At 46.6% G+C, this 26,020-nt stretch overlaps 1 pseudogene; it reads left to right on the top strand.

The window, feature by feature from the left end:
- Positions 1–230: 230 nt before the first annotated feature.
- Positions 231–24,678, top strand: LOC115328455 (annotated as a pseudogene).
- The last annotated feature ends 1,342 nt before the right edge of the window (positions 24,679–26,020 follow it).

The raw sequence follows: 26,020 nt of genomic DNA, 5'->3' as shown, positions 1-26,020 counted from the left end.
CTATTCGATTCGGTCCGCACACCCCTACAATGATCTGCTAAAAATTGAGAGCCAATCAGCAAATGGAGCATACACGGAATACGAAACTAACCCATTGATTGGCGCAACAGGTCACGTGGCCCTTCTAGGCGGCACTCCGCCATCTCGCGAACACATTGCGAGGGACAGCACTTCAACTGACGAAGTTTGCAGGAACAGTTGGCCTTTCGCACGTCCGCACAAACTCCGAAATGGCGTCGCGGAGCGTCCGCCAACAAGTCGTGACGACCACGACGACGGCGCCGTCGTCCCAGTACGTTTCGCAGCAAGACGACGCGGACAGCCCGGCGAACCCGGTGTCGCCTCGGACATCTCGCTCTCGGACACCAACGCCGGCGGGAGCCGTGAACGCTCGCGCTCGCCGCTCTCGGCGTCCAGGGTTTCGAGGATTCAGGAGAAGAACGAGCTGGCCCACCTCAACGGCCGGCTGGCTGCGTACATCGACCGCGTGCGTCACCTAGAGTCGGAAAACAGCAAGCTGACCAAACAGATGACGAGCGAGGAGACCCGCACCCGGGAAGTCGTCAGCGTTAAAATCATGTACGAGCGTGAGCTTGTCGACGCACGCCGCACCATCAACCTGACCGCAAACGAGAGGGCCAAACTGCAGCTCGACGCCAAGAAGTGGCAGACAGAGGCAGAGACCCTGCAAACGAAGTAAGTAGCCAGCCCATATTTCTTTTGCTTGAGGCTATTTCTAAACCATGCGACTTCGGCGAGCGGCTGTGGCTCGCGGTCTTTCGTTGTCTGGCTTCTAGGCGTCCGTCGCTCGAGCTGTCTTTTCGAAGCGGGGCGGTTTGTGTGACCGCGAAATCTTTAACCGGCTTCGTGAGCCTTGGAGGCAGAGTCATGACAAGCTAGCTAGTTAAAGCTAGACATGATAGAACTTTAAAGCAACTAGAAAAAAAAAAAAAAAAAAGAGCGGGGCATAAACGATTTGTCACAACTTGTCGTGTTCTCCTCCCGCCCCCTCCCCCTTTTCTTTTTTTTTTTGTTCATCGCGGGTTCTGTGTAATTGCTTCTTCGAAGCCGCTTTTGAGCCGAGTACAACAGCTGTGATGACCTGACAGCTTTTACCTTGAAAAGAATCCGTTGTAGCCCACACACCTCGGGTAGTGTCAGTTACAAACGGAATGAATGGAAGCGTACCAGCTCCACTTAAAAGTGCAGGTTTCATTGATGATTCAGTCGGCCGACTGTTGAATGACGGTTTTGCCGACCTTGACTGATAGGTGGCGGTGGTTCGACCGGATATGGTGTCAGTGTCATTTCCGCGACGCCTCTTTTCAGCGTAGCACGTTCCTTTTTCTTTTCTTGTGTGTTTGTCTACGTTTCGCAATGCGCGCAAAGAACATAATAGTGGTAGCTCTAGGTTTATTTCTACATTTTTATTTATTTCCATCCTTACGTAGCAGCCACGATTGCGAAATGGCTAGACTGGCTAGCAGTTTTGAGATGAACTTCTCCGGAGCAATGTCCGTGTGAAGTGGCCAGTGGGTGGAATTCCTACTTGTCGGAAAACTCAAATTGTACATGACACATTGCATACTGCATACAGAAGAGAAATAAAAGAAGCTATTATCTGGACTTGTGTAAGGTCCGCATCGGCACTTCTCTTTGTGCTATATATCACAAGGCATTCCTTTTGTTAACAGTTAGCGATAAGTTATCTGCGTGGGTAAGGTTATTCCTACACTGGCCGTGAAGCGGTTATGGTGTCTTCGATCGTTTGCTCGGCCTACGAGTCTGCCAGCCTCTTTCGTAACCAAGGAAAACAAATTCAAAACCTGTTGCTCGATCTATGGAAACCAGTTTTGGGAGGTTCCAACAATGATTCTTTGTCCTTTTTTTATTAAGTTTCTGACCTTTGTTTTACTCTAGCTGTGACCTTTCGAACACCTGCGCTCTACCAGCTTACAAACGGGGTTGTTGATTCCTTGCCATTGCATCTGCCCCTAACAAAGACAGATGTGGCAAATGCAGTAAAGGGCTGATCTTTCAATGGTCTTTCAGAATTCATTTGTAGTGTTCCAGTTCTGTTTGTAATGAAGCATGTAAGTGTACTCGTACTAGGCTCTCTAATTAACATTGTGATTTCACCCAAGAAAGTTTTGTCGTGCACAACATTAGAATAGTGAATTATTACCCAAAATAAAAAAAAACAAATATGAGGGAGATTGAACAGCCCCCTCCCAACGTTTTTATCCTCTCTTATATTTCCCTAATCTTCCTTGGTGTCCTTGCCCTGGTTCTTGCTACAGCTCTCATTGGACAACTTCAGGGTGTCTAGCGACCGGGAATTGTCGGGGAAATTTTAGTTACTAGGAAAAATCGGTGACTTGTCAGGGATATTGTAAAAACGCGAGCCCAGTCAGAGAAAATGTGCCGGAAATGCCATCGAGTATCTTGAGCATAGACTTGAGGACTTGGGGGAAGAAAAATAGGCAATGGATTCTGCTTAGAGCGGAGCGCGGGTTCTGCTCACCCCATGTAGAGTGCTACCCGATGCAAAGGGAACAGCCAACAAATCCAAGCCTTGGATTGAACTGAGGGCACGAAACTGGGCTAGATCCAGTTAGAGCTGCTAGATTTAGTAACAAATGGGGAAGCCGCGGACCCCAATTCAATCTAAGCCGAAAGTATCCGAAAGTGTGCATCTGGCGGCTATGCCGTCATGCTGCCGTTCGGTTATTTATGTGTGTGGTTGAGCGTCGTGCTTTCATCGTGTTTCCGGAAGTGGCCCCTTCACTGACGATGTCGGCGGCAAGAAAGTGCTCGTTGCTATTGCATTTTATTGGGTATACATAATAAACTTTCAGTTGTTTTGGTATTTATTTTCTTTTTAAAATGAGCCCTATTGATCTGAAGCGAAACTGAGACAAACACGATTGAGTGCTCATTGGACTAGCTTTGAGTTGTGTACTGTGGTCACCTATCCATCGGTTTTTATCGCATAACATGACCGATTTCAGATTAATACTCTTTGGAAGTGATGCCCGCTATCCAGAGCCATCTTTAACCGTGTGTTTGAGAAAATGCCGACAATCCTGCAAGCAGCCACTTCTCGTAGTTGGAGTAGGTCTGGTCACGCAAACACTTTCAAGCCTTCAGTCTAGTTATACGCAGTTGTTTGGCACTCAAGGCCCGTTCACACACTTGCGCTTGACTTGGACCGACTGAGACAAGACCGGGTTTTAATTAAGCCTCTTGAAACGGCTTACGACCGGATGCGCAGCAATGCAGCCGATCGTGAGCCGTCGGAAAAGGCTTGAAAACCGGTCTTGTCGGACTCAAGCGCAAGTGTGTGAACGGGCCTTCACACATAAATGTGCAAAGCAGCCTTTTGCCTAACATCGTTCACTGACGTGCATTTGCTTGCAACTTTTTAACCCCGTCAGACTCGCCAAACGAAAACGCGAGTGGTCCGCAGCTGAGCAACAGGTCACATCGCTCGAATCTCAAAACGTTGACCTCCAGGGACGTCTGAATCAGGCCCTTGCACAACTCAAGGTAAGGAAAGCGGCCAAACGCTTGTTTTTACGTTAACCGTCGTTTGTCTGCGTGGTCGGCTTGCTGAGTTTTCCGACGGCTTACTTTTCGTTGTGGTGGGAGGTAACTGGCGCTACGTCTACCAAACTTCTGGACTGGCCTTGGTTTGTGTTAACATTTTGGAGCCACAGCCTTGCGTGGAAACCTTGCACGGACCTTAGTCGCTCGTGTTGACATTGGTCACACGGTAGCATCGTTGTGGTAGAAAATGTCTGGGCAGAGTGCAGCTGTTGATTTGATGCAGTAGTGTGGAGTGGAGGAAGTAAATGATGTAACACCGTACCCCTCCTCAAGGAGTGAAAGGAGTAATTACTCTGGTAACATCCCCCTCCCTCGACATGGAGTAGAGCAGTAAGTAGTGTAGTAATATCCCCACTTCACTATCACCTCTACTGTGTAAGAGTGGGGCCGCTCATTGAGGTAGGAACTGTGTATTAGTGCTATTGCACGCTCGTTGCCTTGAACAAAGTATCTAAACCAAGCTATCTTTTTTTATGGTCTTAGTTTTCTAGCGTAAGCTATGTGACAGTATGTGCATGGATGTATATATTCCTCTTTCTGAGATCTTCTTTGCAAATTACAAAGCTACGTGTAGAAAAATTTTCAGTTTTCTGGACTCCTGGTTGTGCAGACATAGATATTGTACATTTCAAGAAAGGCGAAGTCTAACTGGAACTTTTAAATAAGAGTACAGTTGCCGACCAGGTGGAAACGGCAGCACTCGTCTTGGTTGGTGACCACAGTCTGTGCGATATCCACGGTCCAGAACGGATGCAAAGCCCTTTAATTTTGTTTTGTTGGTCCACTTTTTAGTATCCGGAGGCAGAGCGGGACGCGATGATAAGGAGCTTGAGAAGCTCCGCAAAAAGCTGGAGGCGGAGATTCTGCGGGACGTCGAACTGCGGAACAGGGCCAAGACCCTCTCCGAAGACCTCGATTTCCGGAAGTCCCTCTACGAGAAGGTGAGCATCAGAATGAAACGTCGCAGAGTAAGCGTGCTTCCCTAGGACCTTTCTAGAATTTCCGGACAATGGGGAGCATGTGAACCCGCAAAAGCTCTTAAAATTTCGTTGCATGTGAATTTAAAAAATTCAGTCTGATCGGCAACTGCGTAAATTTAGTAGGCAAAGTATGCAAAAAACTGTATTTTCAAAAGCGTTCTGCTTTCTAATGTTAGTGATGTGATGCCATAAAATCCTGTGAAGATACCCTCCTTCCGACGGGTAGCCCATTCAATTTTTCTAGCTAAATATTAACAGTGGAAAAACTCCATCGACCGCACGCGGATCGCGCGGTCGATGCGATTTCCGTTGACAAGAATCTCATCAACTGCGCGATCCGTGGGATTGGTACGTGTTGCAAGCGCATTTGTAGTGAGTTTCTTCGTTTTTTGTCTGCAATATGCAGAGAAAAACACAAAAGACAAGTGTTCGTCACGACACCGGTTTCCGTGACGGGCAAGTTTGTATCAGACTACTGCATGGTCATTGCAATATGAAACTCAAATCCGCTGCATCCACAATCTACGGCAGTGGTTCTCAAATGGGGGTCCGCGAAGTCATCCTAGTGGTCCGCGAAGCCCTGCAACCTGGCGATAAAAGTTGTCTTTTTTCAGATTAAGAATAAACCTTCCATTTTTTGGGTACGTTTTCTCGTGTATACGTCAATAAGAGAAGTCCACTTCACACTAGCCCTTAGTTACATTCATTTATTATAGTTACATCCATTTATTAAATCACTATCATAATTAATCAATAACTTTTCCTTCCCCTCGCCGCGAATGGGGTCCTTCATCATACCCGCCGATCCACAAGGGGTCCGCGAAACATCAGTTGTTGAGAACCACTGATCTACGGTATCCTTTCCCGTGACAGAAAGTTTGTAGCGAATCCTCGCGTTTTTATTGCATCGTGAAACGCAAACTTGCCACACCCGTGATTCGTGGTGACGCTTTCCGAGTAGCATGTTTTATAGTCCTGGTGTTCGTCGCCAACTTGATAAAATTGCTGTGGCATCCCCAAGATAGCCCACCCCATCTTTCCACAAGTTGTCTCTATTTTGGGTGAACGTTCACGAGGAATTTCTTGGTACTTGATGTATCGGCCAGAGTGGTGCACAAATTAATCGAAGATGCCTTAATTAAACGGGCGAAAGAACAATGCGTTCCATCGGCCGTTCATTCGTACCCAGCTTGTATGCGCTCAGTTTGCTGGACCACTGAGCGCATACTAGTTCAGTGAAAACACTATCATTGTACCGCGGTACAATTTCGGTTTTTCCCGTGAGTCAAGATTCGTATCTCAGCATAAATATTAACAATTTTTTTTTACAAAAGTTTTTGAGACATGTCTGTCCAAACCAGGTAGAAAAGAAAACTGCCTAGGTTTAGTGTCCCTTCAAAGAAGTACTCTGGCAATTTTTTTTTAGCTACACTAAGTAACTATTTTTGCAATCGCTGGCCTCTTCCCTTTCCCGCATGCTATTCAGTGTTGCGAAATTCAGAAAAATTGACTGCATCTTCACGTGGTGAATGATATTGATTGGGGTGAAGCTCTGCTGGGTGCTGATGATATTGATTTTATTGTTCATAGGTAGTGCTGATGGTGCTGATATTTTTTTTATTGCTCATAGTTAGTGGTGAGTTGCGGGTTGCGTTTCGACTTCATTGTTACTGCTTTATGGTCGGTGAAATGCGGAGCTAGTGGTTCTTCTAGCAGATCAGCTTGGATCCGCTAGAAGCCGTGGGAACGCATCTCCACCGCTTAGGTCAACGGTCCATGTCAGAAAGAGAATATATGGTATGGAACGTAGTTATATACACATTTGAGCATTTCACCGCAGCGCCCTCTCGTCTATAAACGTTGAGCCGATGCATGCAAAGTTTAACGCGATTATATACGCATCTGACCGCAGCGCCCTCCTGTATTGACGTTGAGCTGCTGCATGCAACGTTTCATCCATGACAAACCCCAGCTCTTGTGTTACTACCACATCTCAGAGCCCCCTACTCGTCCCGCAGTCGTGGCCGAGTGGTTAAGGCGATGGGCTAGAAATCCATTGGGGTCTCCCCACACACACTCAAATCCTGTCGACTGCGCAAAGATTGTTTTCTTTTTATGTGAGCACAGACGCCGGACGGACGGACGGACGGAGAAGGCTAGACCCCAAGGAGCTTCGCCCCTAATAGCTATTGTGAAATCGGCAAATGAAAATGGCTCTAAAACCAAGATTCAAATATACCCTCGCTTTTCAATGCCGGGACATTAGGGGTAAAGCAGGCTTGCAGGTTGAGCGGGCAGTCTAGGAATTGACTGTGCCCAGCGTTCGTTCTGTGCTGCTGGGCAAGGACTGGAGCCCACTTCCAAAGCATTCATTTGACACCATGAAACTAATCTGTTGGGAATAGTCTACAGCCCAAAGAGCAAACCCCTGCCTTCCCCTGAGGTCACCTCTTTATTGTGGCCAGTAGACTCGCTTTGAAGGACAAGGTGAGGATCACAATTGTAAGTTCAATAGCGGAATTTTTTTTATTTTGGCACAATATTTGGGTCACTTTTTCCGCGATCTTTTTGGCGTGTTTAACGAATTTCCAGGCAAATCTGGCACTACGACGAAAATGCCAGAGGACATCAAGGGAACGACATCCATGCCCCCCCCCCCCCCCCTAAAACTTCCCTTGCCCTGGCGTGGGTGCCATTGCTAAATGCAGGAGCTCCAGGAGGTGCGCGTGGCCAAGCAGACGGAGATCACGGAGATCGACGGGTGGCTGAAGGAGGGCTACGAGCTGCGCCTGGCGGACACGCTGATGACGCTGCGAGAACAGTTCGAGTCGCAGATGCAGCTGGACCGGCAGAAAACGCAGGACATCTACGAGAACAAGATGCGTGACCTTCAGAGACTTCTCGATCAGAGCTCCAGCGACAGCTCCAGCAAGATGGAGGAGATGCGGGCGTACATGTCGCGCCTCGAGGGACTCAACTCCAAGATCTCGGGGCTCGAGTGGCAGGTCAGGGACGTCTTACTTTTTGTGCAGAATTCTTTGGGGTTAGGATGTTAAGAATAGATTTCGCAGGCTCTATTGTACAAACAGACCTGGGGTCACAGATTGCATCCAGCGCAAACTTCCAGCACAAAGAAATCGAAATCGATTTGCATTGAATTCTTCTTTAAATTGAGTTAGGTAATTGGCACGACACGGCATCACTTTCCACACTATGTTTGGCGGGAAGATGGACGTCGAATCAAATCACGACAATCGTGCGACCTCAGTTTCTCTGCTGAATTTGGAGGAGAAATCTATGTTGCGTGTCGAAAATTTCTTCACATAAATTTACCGGGGAAATTTGCGTGCCACTCCTCCGCAACAGTTTCTAAAGAATTGTTTTCGTCGAGTTTATTGAGCGCGCTACACCTGAGAGTTAGAGCCATGTAGAGTTTCTAACACAGAAACAAATTCTGTGTTGGAAACTCTGCATAGTTGTAGCTCTGAGGTGTACTGCACTCAACGATGTGGAGATGCGGAAAGCGTTATCAGCGGGTTAAGCAGATGAGCTGCACTCGTCCTGAACAGTTTGGGGACAACTCCGGGTTGACGGGTTAGGTTCCCTAGCCCGTCAATTGGGGGGGGGGGGGGGGGGTAGTTGGCTGAACATCTAGACTTTGAGTTAACAAGCGCAAATGACTAAGAGAAGGGGACAGGACAGAGTGGTCACTTACAACTGTCGATATTATAGAGCGTGTTGAGAAAGACAAGGTGGAAGTGAAAAACAATAGAAAGTTCGAAATAAACTCTGAGCTGCTATTAAGACTAAGTATCTAGCTTTAAAAATCGAAATAAACATTTTTTTAAGAATATACTTTAAGAAAAAGTTGTAATGGCATGAATACTGAGAGTAACATATCCCATGTCGGCGCGCTACGGTCCATGCCAGGCGTAATGAGCAGTTGATTCACTGTTGCCTTCAAGATAGACTTTCTAGCCGCGCAGTGAATAAACTGCTCATGACGCCTGGCATGGACTGTAGCGCGCATTTTCTTCTTCTCCTCTGGGTGCCGACATGGGATATGGTGCTCTCGGCATCCATGTCATTACAACTAAACATTTTCTCTTAGTGGCAGCTGAGTGTTTATTTCTATCTTTCTCTTCTCCTTTTTCACTTCCACCTTGTTTTACTCTACATGCTCTATTAAATTGACAGTGTCAGTAAGCCCACCGTCCTGTCCCTTTCTTCTCAGTCGTTTGCGCTTTTTACTAAGTCTAGAGTTGAGCGATGCCCAACATTTTCGGTACTCAAAGATAGTTCAGGTGCGGTGCCTGGACCAAGTCTCCAACCGGTGTTTTTACAACGTCCTAACAAATGACCTCTATTTACACGCAATGACGTCGTAGAAGTGTAGCATCGTCGCCCTCCATGGTCGTGGCGGTGTCGCAGCAGTAAATGTGGCAGACTCCTGTTGTGCAGCAGGTCGCTTTCCAGTTTTTCAGTTCACGGAAGCTTGCCAGGGGCGGCACAGCCGCGCCATTTTTTCCTGCGCCTGGCGGTGCCAAAAGCCTGAAATCGGCAGTAATTGTGCCGCGCTGCTCCGAAGATTACGGCGACGCTACGTTTAGCGGATGGCGAAACCTTAGTCGACATCCTTGGCTATTTCGTTGCCAGGTGCTGCAAGCCGCCACCCGATTCTTTGGTTCAGCCATATCTGTCAATTCATCCGTCCGATGGATTCGATGTATCATACATCCTAGCCATCGTACTGCTGCGTCATACATTGTGCATGTACATTTATATTTTACGTATACAATGTAGCATCTAAAATTTGTTGCCGAGTCGTGCCCCTTCGGTTTTAATCAAATTTTTTCTAAAATAAATATTTTTCTATGTGCGATTTGAGATATATTTCGCCCTAAAGTTTAATGCAATTCTTTCCAACACTTGTAGTACCAACCTCATTTGTTTAAGTTGAACTCGTGTACAACTGGCCGAAATGCTTTGTTAAAATTTAATTTTCTTTTATTACCTTAAAGGGCAACTGAAAATAAAGTTTTTTGTTTTTTGTCCAAGGAGTTGTGCAACGATTTTAACGTTGAAAAATTGGCATCTTTTGCTTTTCACATTGTTCATCTTGTCACAAAGAACAGAAAACACACCTCCTTCCTTCGAGATGTTGCGATTCCGCCGCTTAATCGCGAGGTAAAAATTAAAATATCCCCCGACCTGCAGCCGCGAGCGGCGGCCATGAGAAACACGTGGCATGACGTCAATGGGGTGTCTTTTAGAAAGATGGCAAGTTGTGCGAATACCTGCTCGATAAAAAGTAACTTTTTTTTATAAATCTTGTTTCAACATCAATATAAATGTGTCAAAAGCCTGGTATCATCGACAAATCTTTTATTATACGGAGTTTTAGTGGCGCCATCTATCCTAGGTCCACAAAACCGTCAGCTCCATCTGCTACCGCGAACAGCCGCCAGAAGCCGGAGGGGGACAGAACCGGACGGGGATGGCCGGACCCGGATGAAACATTCCTCCTTTCACCATATTGTTCGCGTTGCGCTGGCTGCGCCCGCCAGCACGTGGTCACGCGGTCGCGAGCGGATGAGTTATCGCTGTCCACTGATGGCTCTAAAGAGGAAGCTTAACCGGAACCCCGCGCAAACCCCATTGACGTCACAGCGCACGTGACTAGGAAGATGGTGAAGGAGTTGAGAGGTGCCGAAAACCTCCATCTTTGTCCATTTTTAAAATAAAAACTAGGACATGCCGGCAAAATCGGTTTTTCTTTACTTCAGACAGGTCGAGACATTAACTCCCAAATTATTTAAGCAAAGCACTGAAACTGTTGCAGAGCTCCTTTAAGTAAAATTATAACATGCCTGTGAAAAAAGTTTTTTGCGGAAATAATTTTTTTTAGTGCAACATTGACGGTGCGAGATGCGATTTAGTTGGTAGTCACCTTGTTTCCACTCGTTTGTTCTCGCCATTTCGAGCGTGTGGAGGAGAGGTGGATCGGCTTGACCATCACGTTAAGGTGGAGAGAGAGAATGACCATTTCATGATGTCGTGGACTTTGCACGCTGTTGTGACCGAGCAGCTCCCCAGGCCAGGGCGGGAATCGCAGGACGACTCCTGGTAGGAAGATTGGGAAGAGACCGTGACTTGAGTCTTCCCGCCGCAGAACCTGTCCCTGACGGCCCGTGTGCGAGACCTGGAGCGTCTGCTGGACCAGGAGCGGGAGTGGCACGGCCGGGCCCTGATGGCCAGGGAGGAAGAGATCTCCCGGTTGTGGGCGGAGATCGAGGACCAGCTGCGGAAGTACCAGGACCTGCTGGACATCAAGGCGGCTCTGGACCTCGAGATTGCCGCGTACCGCGAGCTCCTGGAGGGCGAAGAGTCCCGGCTGCACATTACGCCCAGTGAGTGCGTAGAGTTGATGTGAGGATCTCGGGGTGGGGGTTCGCGATGGGAGCAGAACGCGGCGAATTGCGTAAGGGCTGCAGTAAGTGATCCCGAATGAAATGAGAAAAAAAGCTACAGAAGGGGGAAAATGAGAGCAGACAATAGGTTGGCCGGGCTTTTGCTAGTACAATCGTTAGGGCGCTTGTAAACTTTTTGTTGTATACAATGTCATAGATCTGTGTTTTCCTTTGTGCAAGTACGAAACAAACCTGAAGTAGGTGCAGACCTTGCAACTGACGCTTTCTTGCTTCTTTGTCTGAAAGCGTTGCCAGTAATCTGGGCCCTTGGGGAACAGCCATTCCAAACCGGCCCAAATGCATGCGACGTTTCCCCGTGGAAAATTATATTAATTCTTAAAAATGATCTACTGGAAAGGGTTCCATGCATTTCGGCCACTTTGGAATGTGGTGGTCTCGATAAGGCCACGTTGCTGGTGACGCTTTGTTACACACAAAGAACTTCTTCAAAATCAGCAGGGAAACCTCGCCCGTCGTGGTTCTCTTTACGCAATGCGTAAAAATTATGTTGGCGAGCCTTTGGGAGCAACGCCGACTCGTCGCAGCGAAAGAATCTCGCCTAACCTATCGCCATATTTTTTTTCCCACTTTTGAACCGCCTTTGCGGAGACTCTTTCCAAGCACCGCACCACCACCACCCAGAAGACAAGGCTTGCACATTACGTTGTCTGCTCTTTTCACGGAGGATCCCGGCACGAGATTGTAGGCGCACACGTGCGATCGCCGGTTTTCCTTCTTTTTTTTTCTTAGAATCAAAAGTGCTGTCGTCAAAACTGTTAGTGTAGGAGGCACATATTTGGGAAAGCAACGTGAACTGTAAAACGCAAAGACCACTAGCGTCTGTAAAAAGTAAACTGCGAAAAAGCAGCATTGTCGTGGTCGTTCCGACGACATTGCTCAGCGCGCATGAGCGGCGCAAAACCAAACTCCATACAGAGGACGCTGCCTTTAATTTGTTTTGCGCCTCCTTTCTTGTGCGCAATGAGACTCCTCGCTTTTAAGCCCCTCCCCTTTCGTGCGAAGGGACGGATTTTGTCAGACTCTCTCGTCGTGTAGCGCAGTCAAGGGCGGGCAATGGAGGCGAGCGACGCGTTAACCGTGCCGCACACACGCGATACACCGTGCGAGATGCGAACGATATTTCGTCCCTCTCAGGCGCATCTACCAGCGGGTCTGAGATGTACACCAGTCCGCTGCTCCGAGGCGCCAAGCGCAAGCGGACCTTCTCCCACCGAGAGGACCAGTCAAACTTCGACGTCCAGGTCTCCGCATCCGCCAAGGGGGACCTGGAGATCACGGACCACTGCCCAGACGGAAAATACGTCATCATAAAGAACAAGGGCACGAAGGTTGGTAAACGTCGCCCTCTTTTGCCATCTAAAGCCCCCTAGATGTCTCATAAATAAGGCCGTGGTGCCGAATTTTCGACGTCTTCTGACGCGGCAAACGCGGGGGCATAGGGTGGACCCAAGTGCTGCGACGGCGTTTAGCCGACGCTCAAGTTCTCGTCGATTAAAGACAAGTCTTCGTCAGACGCTGATGTTGCACTTGATCAATCAATGCCCCGTGTTGCCTCTTTAGGCGGCGTTTAGAATTTATAACTGCAGCCTTGTTATCTAGGAGCTGTAAGGCCAATGCTTGGAAGCCTGTGACATGAAAGGGAAATCATGTTTGAATTGCACAAAGCCTAACATTGTATTGTTGGAAGTCGGAACACAACCAAAGGCTGAAACAAACTCAAGCGGATATACTCGGAAGTGTGAGGTCACAGCACATTTGATGCAATACTGCAACGGAATTCTAGCGCCAGTTTGATTGTCTAAACATCAACCACGTCTTGGTGACACCGCGGAGGCGCCAATTGTTTGCTCGAAAAGACGCCAAAACATAGGGCCAAAACGACGGGGCTCGCACCATGACGCGAGCCCTGTCAAACTGGACCGATCCGGGCTTCCTTGTTCTCCCGTGCCTATTCAACGCCTGTGGAGAGCGGGGCAACTGAAACTGTCAGGTTTTGATCCGTTGCCACCACAAGTGCCGAAACACGCCGTCAAGAAAAACGCGACATCACTAACGCAGAGAGGCTCGTTACAAACCTGATCCTTTTAGTTGCCCCCGCAGGAGTTGCATAGGTGCGAGAGTAAAGGAAAATCCGGTTCAGCAAAGTTTGACAGGATTTGTGCGCTTGTAGCTTGCCTCAGTACTTTCGCGGAGCGGCGCTGCTTTTAATTTCAAAGTGACGTGACGACATTCGGTTTAATTTTTCTTCAATAATATGTTTGTGCTTTAAGAGCAAAAAATTGGTGTCTCTGGTCTGGCACAAACGTGGTTGACATTTCGACAATAAAATAGGCGCTCGAATGTCGTCGCGCTATGTACCTGAAGCCGCTTGATTGACCCTATTGGCTCGTGGCATAGCTACATTAGGACTTCAGGTAAAACAAAGTTTAACACATAGTTGATTTCTTCTGCATTCTTTCCCAAGCTAAAGTAATTGTCGTGTTCGTATGTCTATACAGTGGGAAGTAGTCGGTCCGTAGACAGGAAATTTAGCCAGTGCAGTACGGCCACCAGCCTGGGTTTTTTTAACGTGCATCACGCAGTAGTGACACAAGGCTGCACGCCGGTATGATGCTCATTCACATTAGAACGGACAAGAGTGGATTGAGCACGTGATCCTTGAGCTCTGCGGCTCGAAGTTTCGCTGCACAAGCTGCAGTACTTTCATACTCTATGCTACTGTTTCCCTCCCCCTGTCCTAAGAAGCAGGGGCATTGTTATCTGTAGATTGTGTTGTCGCTTACTTTCAGTGTTTGAAATTGCATTTCTATTTTCGTTTGCGTTGCTCGCAGACGTCTGCAACGATTGAACACATTCGCAGTTAGCTTCACCAAGGCAAAGTTTTTTCTCGAATCTCGACAAATTGGAGCAGCCTGGTATGGGTGGTGGAAATAAAACAGACGCTTCACTCTCGGTTAACTTCGAAGACGGGGTACATTCCACAGCATTTTAACATCTCTAAGTGAAATAAAAACCTGTGCAAGTTTCCGGAGAACAATTTGGTGCTCGACTTTGCTTTTCGAATTGCGGTACAAGATTGCCAGCTCAGCTGGCCACTCGGTTTGCGAGACATATTTGGGATGCTCTCCTTTTCGGGCTCGAGACTCCAAGGAACAGGCTCCACTCCCCGTAAGCGACGGTCCAACCGCGCGTTAGCTGATCCTTGGAAGGGCGCCTTCGATATATATATAATTTTTTTTCAGGAGATTCCATTGGCTGGCTGGCGGATCGACCGCAGGTCCGGCAACGATGACTTCACCTTCCGGTTCCACCGGAACCACATCATCCAACCGGGAACCACCATCACGGTGCGTTGCAGTTCTTGAATTGTTTTTCTTCGTCGAAGGCACTGGTTCCATTTGTTTCATAAAAGTAGAACGAGGCTTTCGTCAGTTCAGACTTAGCCTTTCATACAGGGACTGGCGTAAATACCCCCTGGCTTGATTTTTTATGGGCGACATTTTTCGAAGATGTACTCCGTTTCTCTTTAAGTCCGACCACAGGCTGCGCTACCGTCCTACAGTGAGCGGTTGAGCAGCGCCCGAAGCGCGTCGTCCCTGCACTTGTTGCCTTTGCGCATCTGCCATCGTCGGCTACACGAATCGCGTGCAGTGGATGCGACGAGGTCCCACCTTTTTTTTATGTTTGCGATTGGTTAAGTTGGTGATGGCGTATCCACGAAGACGAGTGGTGTAACCGCGCGTTTTTGGCTCTGCTCGATTGTCTTCGTCGAATCGTCGCGTCGGCTGTGGTAGGACTCGCAGTGAAACGGTGCATACAGTGGTCTCGCGATAATTCAAGCTAGAAATTTTCGTACTCACTTTTATTTCGGACACATTTAAATATTTTGCTTTTCTCGCCATGTTTTCGTGCATTTTTAAGCTGCTTAATTCAAGTGGAGTTTTCGCTTAATTCGTGCCATTCGTTCATCGGGAGTGGGCCTGGCCCCGTTGAGAGCACTCCTTGCCAAGCACCCGGGTGCTGCGGAAAAGCAGTACCCGCGAATCTCGCGGGCATTGGTTTTCCGCTGTACGCGGATGTTCGCTGGGAAGCGCAGGCATTAGTCCTGACAATCTGCTTTCAATAATCGTGTTTATTTATTTATTTATTTTTTTTTTTGTGGAAGATTGAGAATAAACGAAGAATATTTGTGTCCATCAAGCTGATTTATAAATTCGCTCGCTGAGGATGGCTGGGCGTCTCTTTGGGTTTAATTTTAATAACCTTCACGAGTTCAGCTGAATTTTCGTTTAAGCATGGTAAAACGGTAGTAAAAGGTAGTGATGGGCCAAACTTTTGAAGAATCGAAAGTTCGGTGCCGAACTTCCGATTCGATACATTGTTACTAGGCTTAGCGTTGATATTTAGTTTTTCTTGGCAAAAAAGTTTTCTTTCTTAGCTTAAAAACGACACCGATACAATTATCTTGTAGAATATCATTTTATTTAGTAATAACTGGGCTTATATGCATTATATGTTGTATTTGTGTGTTTACTGGCAATTTTAGTGACTCATTGGAGGAGTGGCGTGACAGGGACGTTGGGTAGAAGCGAGCGTGGCGCAGCCACGAATCACGCTACGAGTTTCGGTTTTAAGGTATCATCAGCGCAAGCCGGCATGTGTGTGTACATTGCTAAAATGAAGGCAATAACGCTGCGTTCTTGCTTTCTCTGGGAGCCACCGTTTTGTGCGGGAAAACGAATGCAACGGTTGCTGAGTCACTTGAAGTCAGCTTTGCATGAAAGTGTGCGTCCCATATTCACAACGTCTCGTTTTTAACCTTTAAAATACGTGTTTCTGGTGTTTAGGAATACACGAACGTTTCGGAAGATAGGGAGAGTGAATGTCAGATGTGCAACATCGAGCACTATAGTTCTGTGTTTAGTTTTATGCGGATACCTGAAAATTGCAAAATAACACTAATTGAAGAAGCAATGTTTTGTTTTGCAACACACTAATCCTTAGCCGAAAAAAGAATTGTTATAATTGAGAGGAGTGTTTAAAGTAATTGACGGACAATGTCTATGTTTCAGAATGCATGGCATCATTTGTCACTTGCGCAGTGGACTGCGTAAATTACTGGTCGATCTTCTATTCTTGAGGCAGAAAATATTGAAGAGGACCACACTCGGTCACAAACGCACAGTTACCGTGTTGCCTACCCCACACCGCGGCGTAACCGCTGGTTGTACTACACTGCACGATGGTAACCGCACGACTGCACAGCGTCCATTTGCAATTCAAGGCTCCGTCGCGTTCTCGCGCGTGCGCAGACATTTTCCGAAGTTTTGCCGAATCTTTGCCGAACTTTGCCGAATCTGAAGTTGAGCAGATTCGGTCCATCACTAGTAAAAGGCTCGAAGAAACTATCCGATAATCGGTTAGAAATTATTCTGCCAAAACCGCTACTGGCTTTGAGCTTGACCAATTCTTTATGCGTGTGCCTGCTTTACATTGGCCTGGGTTGAGGAAAGTAAAATCTGTTTGGTACTTGTAGCTATTCCTATAGCAAATCGCTACTTTGCCTTATATCATAAGCCCATAGTGCTGGTAGTGGAAATTGAAGTCTCATTAGAAACCCTACCATAACATTTTGTTTTCGTCCTCGTAAACAGACTAGGCAGATACCGTAAATCCGAGCGAGGGGAAGACTGGCCAAGGAAGACCGAACACCGGACGAAGGACAAACAAAAAAACTTGGGAGTTTAGTTTGTTCTTTGTCCGTCCTTTCCCTCGCACCAGGATTTATTATGCCCTTCTCAAAAAAGCTGAAGCGCCTTAAAAAAAAAAAATGTTTGGAGCGGTCTTCTACTATAGCTTTTTGTCCGATGAATTCAATCATCGCGCTTTTGGACTGAAGTAAACGTAAACCCCATATATTTTGAGATGTGTGCGCAGCGATTGCCGTAGGGCATGCGGCGAGCCTTGCCGCCAGCTGTTATCCGTCGAAGACATTGCGACGTTATAGTCGTCCTCCTGCACAGTGCCGAGCAGAGTCATTTGACCGACGACGTCCCTTTGGTTAGTCTCGCAGCGATAACTGTTCTGGGCTCTTGCCACCACTTGACATAACGTCCGTTGTTGTTGGCAATGTAGGACGTCCGTCACCAGTGTTGCAAAATCTTCAAAAAGATTGCTCGCCGCCCACGGGCATCAAACCCGGGTTCGCTTCGTGCGGAGTTGTTGATGCCACAGCATCAACAACCCGCTCTATACCGGAGGCTTTTGTAGCACCCACCGCACGCGCTCTCTGGAAAAGAAAATAAAATAGCCGATAACAGAAGGCGGTTGTAGCACTGTCAATGCCAAGAGCTCGTGCAGGGGAAAGCGCTTTTACGCTATCCGGAACAAAAATGATACGAGCGTTTTTCAAAACAAAATATTCGGATGCCTATTTCGTTTTGTTCGCTTTCGTTCACGCACCCCACGGTGTTTGAACGCGACGCCAGTGCCCGACAACTTCGCCATGTCGTGTCGTGGCTGTCGCTGCGACTCTACTGTGGATCAACGCGGGATTCCTGAATTTTTTTCTATCCGCCTTCACGCTCTCCTGCTCTCCGCATGCAACGACGGGCAGGGCTACGTCGAAATTTTAATTAGAGATTTTGACACTCCTAGTAATAAGATCGAAAGAAAACTTAGACATAATCTTTAAAATGCCTACATTAAAACATTCAGTTTTTTGCTTTTTTTTTTCTCTTAAAGAACTGTTTTTAGCTTCTCTTTCAACCAGCTTGCCCACATTCTTGCTTTTGTATACCTCCTTTGCGGTGAGATGACCACGACTCATCCGAAGCTGGGATGCTGTGCAGGTATGGAGCTCCGACGCCGGTGCAGCACACAGCCCTCCGTCGGACCTGGTCATGCGCAACCAGCAGTGGCCCCACGTTGAACAGATGCGCACTGCCTTGCTCAGCGCTGATGGGGAGGAGGTGAGCGCCTTCGGTTTAGTGTTTTGCCATTGTAGCTGGGCTGCACTATAGGTGTAATTTACTTGTAAAGTTGCTCGTTCAGTTACCACCTTTAATAGGCCTCCTCCATCTGTTCGAAAACGTGCCAGTAAAGTTAAAACTAAATCATCTAGAGCTTTCTTTAGAAGAGCCTATGTATTGCCCGCACGTTGATTTTGTGTGAAAACCTGTTAAGCAGCTTTTAGCCTTGTTATTCATATACTGTTAAACCATTAATGTTTGAGAGCCCCTAATTTTTGCGAAATACGCGAATTGTAAAATTGGTTTTAGTGGTTTTAGTTTAGTGGTTTCTATAGGTAAATTCTAGCATTAAGAAATCGCGAAATTTAATGGTCGCGAATATGACCCCGCAGTCCAATTGTCGAAAAATCGGGGCCGCGAAAATAAAGGGTTTCACGGTAGCAGAAGGGAAAATAGTTATTCATAAGACACTTGCATGTAAGATGTCATCGATGTGTGAATTTAGAGGGTACAAGCTTTGTTTTTCCCTTTGAATTGTGGTATTGTGTCCTTTTTGGTGAACACTGCTTTATTTATCTTTGATTCGACACCCAGGATAACCATTTGCACGTGTTCATGCTTGTCTTTCTTCAGTCGGCATGTAGTTCAGGAGTGGCTTTTACAATGAGCTCTTCCCGACATTTCTATTGCCGTGTCTGGTTGCTGTTCTGAGGGGCTGACATTTTACTGTGATTTTGTCTATCTCCATATAGTGCTTTAAAACGTTTCTAGTTGTCCCTGGGCTCTATTTGCAGGGGCGGGACAGCTGCACCAATTGTGCCATTTTGATACATTCAAATTTCCTGCGCCTAGCGGCACCAAAAGCGTGAAACTGCCAAACTACGCTACGCTCTGCAAAAAATCACTTTGGCGCTAGATTTAGCAGACAGTGAACTCTGTCGACAACCTTGGCTATTTTATATACCAGGTGGCGCAAGCTGCTGCCAGATTCCTTGGTTCAGCCGTATCTGTCCATTCGTCCATCCGATGGATTCAATGTACACATTCATAAATCCTAACCATCGTGTCGTTGCATCATACATCATACATGCTATGATGTATGGTGCATGTAGCATTATTGATCGAGAGTCGTGCCACTTTAGTTTTAATAAAAATTTGTTCCCAAAATAAATAAAAAATCTCCCTGTACAATTTCAGGTACTGCACAGTAAAGTTCTATTCACACGTAGTCTAGCGACTGGGAAAATTGGGAATTGTCAGTGAAATTTTAATTACCAGGACAACTCGGGGAATTGTTAGGAATGCTGTAAAATATCGAGCCCAGTCAGGGAAAACGAGCCGCAAACGCCATTGAGTGCCCTGAGCAGACTTGAAGACTTGGGTGCAGAAAAATGGGCAATAAATTCTGCTTAGAGCGGAGCACGGTCACTGCTCACCCGATGTAGTGTGTGCTACCCGATGCAAAGGGAACAGCCGGCAAACCCAGTCGAAGCCTTGGATTGGGTTGGAATATATTGAGGGCACGACACTAGGCTAAATCTAGTTAGAGCTACTTGATTTAGTAACAAATGGGAAAGCCGCAGACCCCAATATAATACAAGCCGGAGGTATCCAAAAGTGTCCATTTGGCGGCCGTGCTGCCATTCTGTTAGTAACAAGGCGTGTGTGGTTGAGCGTCGTGTTTTCATAGTGTTTCTGGAAGTGGGCTCTTCACTGACGATGTCCGCGGCAAGAAAGGGCTCATTTATTCCAGACAGGACGAACCCAGATATTTTTTAAGATGAAGGTTGGATTAAGCCCATGCAAAATGATCCTCACACTGCTGAATGCTCAATACCTTGTGTTGTAATGGTCCTATATATTTAATCGCCTCTACAGTGGTCAGGGAATTTCACCTAAATTTGTCTGGGAAAACATGAAAAAGTCAAGGGATTTCAAAATAATTTGCTAGACACCCTGTATTGAATACTTCCCAGCACTTGCAGTACAAACCTAGTTTATGTTCCACCAAAGTGAAATGCTGCAAATAAAACTGCTAAAGTCCTAAAAAACCTCGATGTCGGCACCTGTGCACGCGATTCTGCATTTAGGGGATGAGCTTTCGTAGGTGTACTCACGGTCGTAATCTTGCGGCGGTGACCTTGCGAAGCGGCTTCTTTGCACCGGTAATCCTATGGAAGTGACCCTCGAATTTCTTATGTTGTCATGTTGAAGCTCTCGGCCGCATTGAAGCTCTCGGCCGCATTGAAGCTCTCGGCCGCAGTCCCGTTGCTCGCGCACGATACGAATGACGCACTCCGCTGCACACATTTTGAAAATTACCTGCAGGCAGGCCTCGAGCACATTCGAAGCACCTTTAACACATATGCATGCTTCGAACGTGTCTGCAGACGATGTTTGTATGACCCACGTGACGAGGCAGTGCATTAATTGCAAAGTCTATTTTTTATCATGAATTAGCAGTGTAACCGGAACTCTAGCGTTTCTGCGGCATGTTACGGCTGACGAGTTGACGCTCACTTTCGTTGCGCCCCCAGGTGGCCTTTCGGGAAAACCGGCGGCGTCAGTTCACGCGCCTCTCGGAAAGGTCGTCCGGCGCAGGAGGATATTCGACGGGGCGTGAGCCCCTTTTCCACGAGCACGTGAGTACCTCTTCTTTCCTTCGGTTTCTTCAATGGGGCATGACTTCTTAATCTATGCAGGAAAGAAAAATTAATTAAAACAATTGGAAACTTTTTCTAAGAGCATATATATATTTGAACTGGGTTCCGGGGACCCAGGAGGGTTTGCCCAGAGTGCCCCAGCAAGTTTGAATTCCGGTCGGGGTGGTTCCATTTTGAAAGCTTCCCCCGGTGATCGAAATTAATCCTCAATTATCCGTAGGGACGTGACAGATGCCCTTTCTTGGTACAGCACGTGAAAGCGCGCCTGGTAGTTGTTCTCCATTTTAAGACTTGTTTTGGCAGAACCAACCAACTAATTGACGCGTGACAATGAGGTGAACGCTCGCTTATACATGTATTGTTTACATTGTAGGCTTGTTTACTGCTTCATCACATTCCAGGGGCACTAAATCATGTTCCGCGATAGTCTATGACCACTACCTCAATCTATGGGCTCTAAGCGTGCTAAGAAACCAAACATCATTTCCATGCGTGGCGATTCCTTTGAGATCGGTATTAAAGGTTGATTACCCCGGAACTATCACCAACACCAGAGGCCGCCGTCGGACAGGAGCTTATTTTTTTTTTTACGACTGCCCTCCGGCGTGTGATAGTTCTGAGATAATTGACCTTTGATACCTATTTTAACTATTTTTAATCTGCTACACATGCATGTAATTTATTCTTAAGTACGTTTACTGCTTGTAGATTGAGTTGGCATTTAGACTACCGTAGAAAGCGGTTTAGCGCACCTTTAATGCCAGGACCAATAGGGGTTCATCAAGTTTAGAATGTTTGATACACCCAGTTTCGGAGGAATAAAGCAACACCACCTATAGTGTTCAAAGCCCGTGTGCCAGCATTTCGACGTCGCAGCGAGCTATTGCAGGGGTCTAGTTGCCGAGCGGGCGCTATCCGGGCGCGATAAATTTGCGTGGACTTAATCCAAGGAGGCTGTTGGCAGGCCTTGATTATTTTGGTTCGTGCTGTCTAAACTGGCATTTCGGTCTCCGCAGCAGCGGACTTGCACGCCTCTGGCGGTTGAGAGCATTCTAGTCTACCCAACGCCGGACGGGGCTCTTTTCTCTTCGTTGACTTTCATCAATTGGAAGTTTGTATCGTTCGGACTATTTCAGCAGCCCCCTCGAAATTCGAATTAACGAGCTTTTACTGTAATAGACCGATCTGGCTGGACAGTATGACTTCACTGCATCGAGTGAACTTTGTCAGCACAGACGACAGCTTCTCCAGAACTCTGCCCGTGCGCAGCGTCCAGACGGCGCGAGCCCTCCCCTGCACCGCCGTCTGCCTCCCGCCAACTAAAGTTCTGACGGCGTCGCGCATGTGCCGAACACTTGGAGAGATCGGTCGGTTAGGGTTGTTGTCCTTGTTTTGAAAACGCATTAATGTTGCAAAGGCTCGTTACACGCCGTGAAATTCACGAACTTTGTTGGGCCTGTCATACCCGACCCTCGTCCTCAAACGAGGGTTAGCTACCTTACCTAAAGCAGATGCTTCTTTTTTTCCTTCAAGATTTCGCTTTTGCGAAAGCTTTGAATAAGCCATTCTGCATTTCTTGGGCTGCGAGTGGCTATGGTGTTGGTGTTGGTGCAGCGATGTTGGACATCGTGCATAGCAACATGTTTTAAACTTTTTGATTGCTCTAATATTCATGAGAGCATGCATTTCTTGTCGGTAGGTGTTACTTTGGCCCATGTTCTGCCGGCGCTTTGCTTCCGGTTATATACTGCCACCATCCCATTAATTCCGACGAACTCCAGTCATGGCAGTCTGTCGTAAAAATAGACTACGTAAGTTTTTTTTTTTTTCACACATTAACTTTTGCTTTTTGCGGCCTTCGCAGGATCCCAACGAGCCCAACCGCTGCTGCGTGATGTAAAGAGGCAAGAAAAAAATGAAAAAAGTCATTAGAGTGGCGGAACCTTAGTGCCATTTATTTTATTGGTTATATTCCTTTTGCCTTTCTCTGTACTTCTCTCTTGACCCACCTGTTTGTGACTGCAGTTGTTTTATCCTTAAAAGAAAGAAAAACAGAATAGCTTAACGTGTCCCCACATAACCTGTCTAAAGCATTTCTGTAACTTGTTAACTTCATATTCTAACCCCTTTGTGTGCGTGCTTTTGTTGCTGTCGTTTCATGACGCATGTAACCTACATCATGTTACATTAAAGTGCTGTCTTGTTCGTAGTGTAGTGCTTGTTCGTTTAGTTTTGTGGACAGGGGAACCACATTACTTGCAGCAAACCTTGCGTGGTGTTTGCTATGGTTTTTCCAAACTTTTTTCCTGTGTTGGAGATAAAACCTTCAGTTTTTAAACCTTAATCGCTTTAGAAAAAGGGTGTAACTGCAACATCACTGCAATAGGTTTCGGGAGGACATCATTCTGCAGCCCTGGCAGCAGTTTCTGAAGCTCTGGTTTCGCTAAGAATTTTTGGCCAGTTTTTGGGGCAAGTCGACTCCGGTGTGTTGCAATTATAAGCGCAGGTCGTACCAAGAACAACATAAGTACCTTGTGAACCATATTTCTTAGTTTGCCAACTGTACCTGTGAAGTGCTTTTTACCAAAAAAGCAGGTTGCTTTTTTTTTACGTGGGCGACACGGGGGTTAATCTGTTCTACGGCAGACGCGACTTTGTCCTGCAGTTTATTGGAATGCGGGCAGAGTGTTTTGGAGCACTTGATTATGGATATTTTGACTTTGATCGTTGTCTTCGGAAATGTCTGTTTGTTTGACCTCGCAAACAAAAAAAAATTACCTTTTTTTCACAATTGTGTTTGAATTTATTGTGTGTTACATCGGAGCACCATATTTATGCTTGGTTTTTAAACTGCCCAGTTGAAATTATTGCGTTTGGACAGTTTAGTGGTTGCAGTGGTTGTTCAATGATGTATGTTAATCAAAAACATCGCAGGCAAGGCTAGCGTGTTCTTTGGGGTTAGTCTCTAGATTTTCTTTGTCAGGGGAATATGGATCTTGTCAATCATTTCCCTTCACTCGCGATTTTAGCAGTTGCAGAGTTCTCGGGTGTGTACACTGGTGCGCAGTCGTTGATGTTAATAATTGCCAAGGTAATTGCACTGCCGACACAAATACCATTTCACCTACTCCGCAATCATGGCAGTGAGTTTAGATCCTAAATTTTTTTTGCCAAAGTTTCTGGTTACACTGTGTGAACTGCTCGATGTTTTGCCCGCTAGATTTTTTTACAAGCTTCTTAATACAACGTAACTGTCGAAGTTCTTCAACAGAAACCTTTTTCGACTGTTGGACGTAGAGTCCCATTTAGTTTCTCTGTTTGACATGGAATGTGCAGTTTTTTTTTATCCTTTCCAACTTGAGGTGGACCACAGCAGCTGCTACGAGCCATCGGAGAAAATCCAGTGCTGTATTGGCTGGGATTTCTCGTAGCATGCACTGCAATCCATCATTGCAGTGCATGCTTCGAAGGTCTAGAGTAAGAGCTCATCTCTTGTATTGGGTTTGTCTTTGTTTAGTTGTGTAGCCTCTGCAAGCGCTTTTTTCCTTTGTCTTGGATCCCAGTGAAAGTGATCACTACTTCCAAACTCGTTCGTGTCAAAATGTGCTTCTTGGTATTTTTTCTGTCGGTAGCATTTTTTTAATGGAAAGCTAAACCTATGGTGCCAGTTTCCACTGCCATGCCTCACCCTAGCGTGCACTTGAGTCTTATTTAACCGTGCTGCATGAACCCGCTACATCATGTTGCATATATTATCAGAGTTTCCCAGAGTATTCAATATTGTTAGTCTCGCAAGATGTGTCCCCGTCCTACATTGACCTCGCTTTTGTTCAAAGTGTTCCTTTTTCGGGGTACCTTTTTCATAAGTCTCGTGCTGGTATATAAACATTGCAAATTATTCGGCAGTCTCGGAACTGTCGTTCTTCACTTTTACTGTACAGATTCGCAATTAAAAGTTTGTTCATTCGTACCTTGGCTTTGTCACTTTTTGCGGCCGACCTGCTCTGCCTCAAGATTGTCCATGTGCTTGCTGCGTTAAATTGGTTCTCAACTGCCGGACGAAGGTCGTTGTCAAGTGGTTACCCCCGTACACTGTGTTGCATTTCGCCAAAAACGTGATGCAGCTCGGAGCATGTGGGCCGTAAACTTGCACTGTGGAACCTGGGGACCATGGGTCCAATCCACTCCCCTGCCCGTTTCCATTTGGATGAGCTTAGCACCGGCGTGCGGTCGCGTATCACCACAGTATGTTGCCCATTGAAGATCCCAGGCTGGCGGCGGTACTTCACTGGCTAAATTTCTCGTGTACAGCAGAAAGCAGACGCCCGCTGAGGCTGATTTAACATAATTTTTCAAAATGTGAGAAATCCTATTTCTTTCTTGATTGTAATACCAATGACTCGTTCAGGACCTTGTCTGATCCCTTCCTTTCATGTTGCGGTAGGCCTGTTCAAATCTTAATGAGCTCAATATTGCTTCAAATACCGTACTATCCGGTTCGATCATTGCATAAAACATTGACAAAACTTGTCAGTTGGGCTTCGAACTGTGCGGAGGAAGTTCGCCCATGACGCTAAACATTACAATCTCGCTTCGCCGCAGCACACCCGCGTGCTTGGGAAGAAGCAACCTTCGAGAGAGCGACTGTGCTTGCACATTCGCCTCTACCCTGTGGTAAAAGTTTCCAAGAAAAATCGCTATGGTATTGTAAATTGCGATACTGTGGTAAGTCGTGTGCATTGGTGGTTGTGATTTGTCTCAAGTCGTGCCTTTTAAAATCGGCTTAGTCGATTTTTTAGTATTTTATTTCAGAATTTATTAGATTATGTTCAGCTTTCGAAAGCAGTCCTGTCCTTTGCGGGAAAGCTTCGTAATGGCAGGAGTCTCCCGAACACGGAACACCGCTCTAGATAAGTGATAAACAAACTGCGCATAGGAAAGGTTCAATCTGCGATAATTTCAAAATACCGAAAGAAATATTTTGGTATCTTGAAACTTCTCAATTTCGTGGTACACTTCTACTACGAGGTGACCTACAACCAGGGTGTAAGATAGGCAAGTGGGGAAATAAGAGCCGAATAAGCGAGCAGATTGCGTCCTCCCTCGGTTTTATCCCTAGCTTTTTCTTTCTGTGGCGCCATCTATGTGGAGCACCGAGAACTTTTCCTCCCGGTGGGCGACTGGCTAAACTGACAGAGGGGTTTCTCGCGGATTTTCAATGGAGGACTGATGTGCTCTTGGCTTATTTTGCATCCTTTGAAGGATCCACGGCAGTTTATTCATATAAATTGAATATTTCATTCAAT

The sequence above is a fragment of the Ixodes scapularis genome, unplaced genomic scaffold, assembly GCF_016920785.2.
Source record: "Ixodes scapularis isolate PalLabHiFi unplaced genomic scaffold, ASM1692078v2 ptg001639l_1__unscaffolded, whole genome shotgun sequence".
Taxonomy (NCBI): domain Eukaryota; kingdom Metazoa; phylum Arthropoda; class Arachnida; order Ixodida; family Ixodidae; genus Ixodes; species Ixodes scapularis.
Note: the sequence above shows the minus strand (reverse complement) of the source record. Positions and strands in the feature narration are given on the sequence as shown.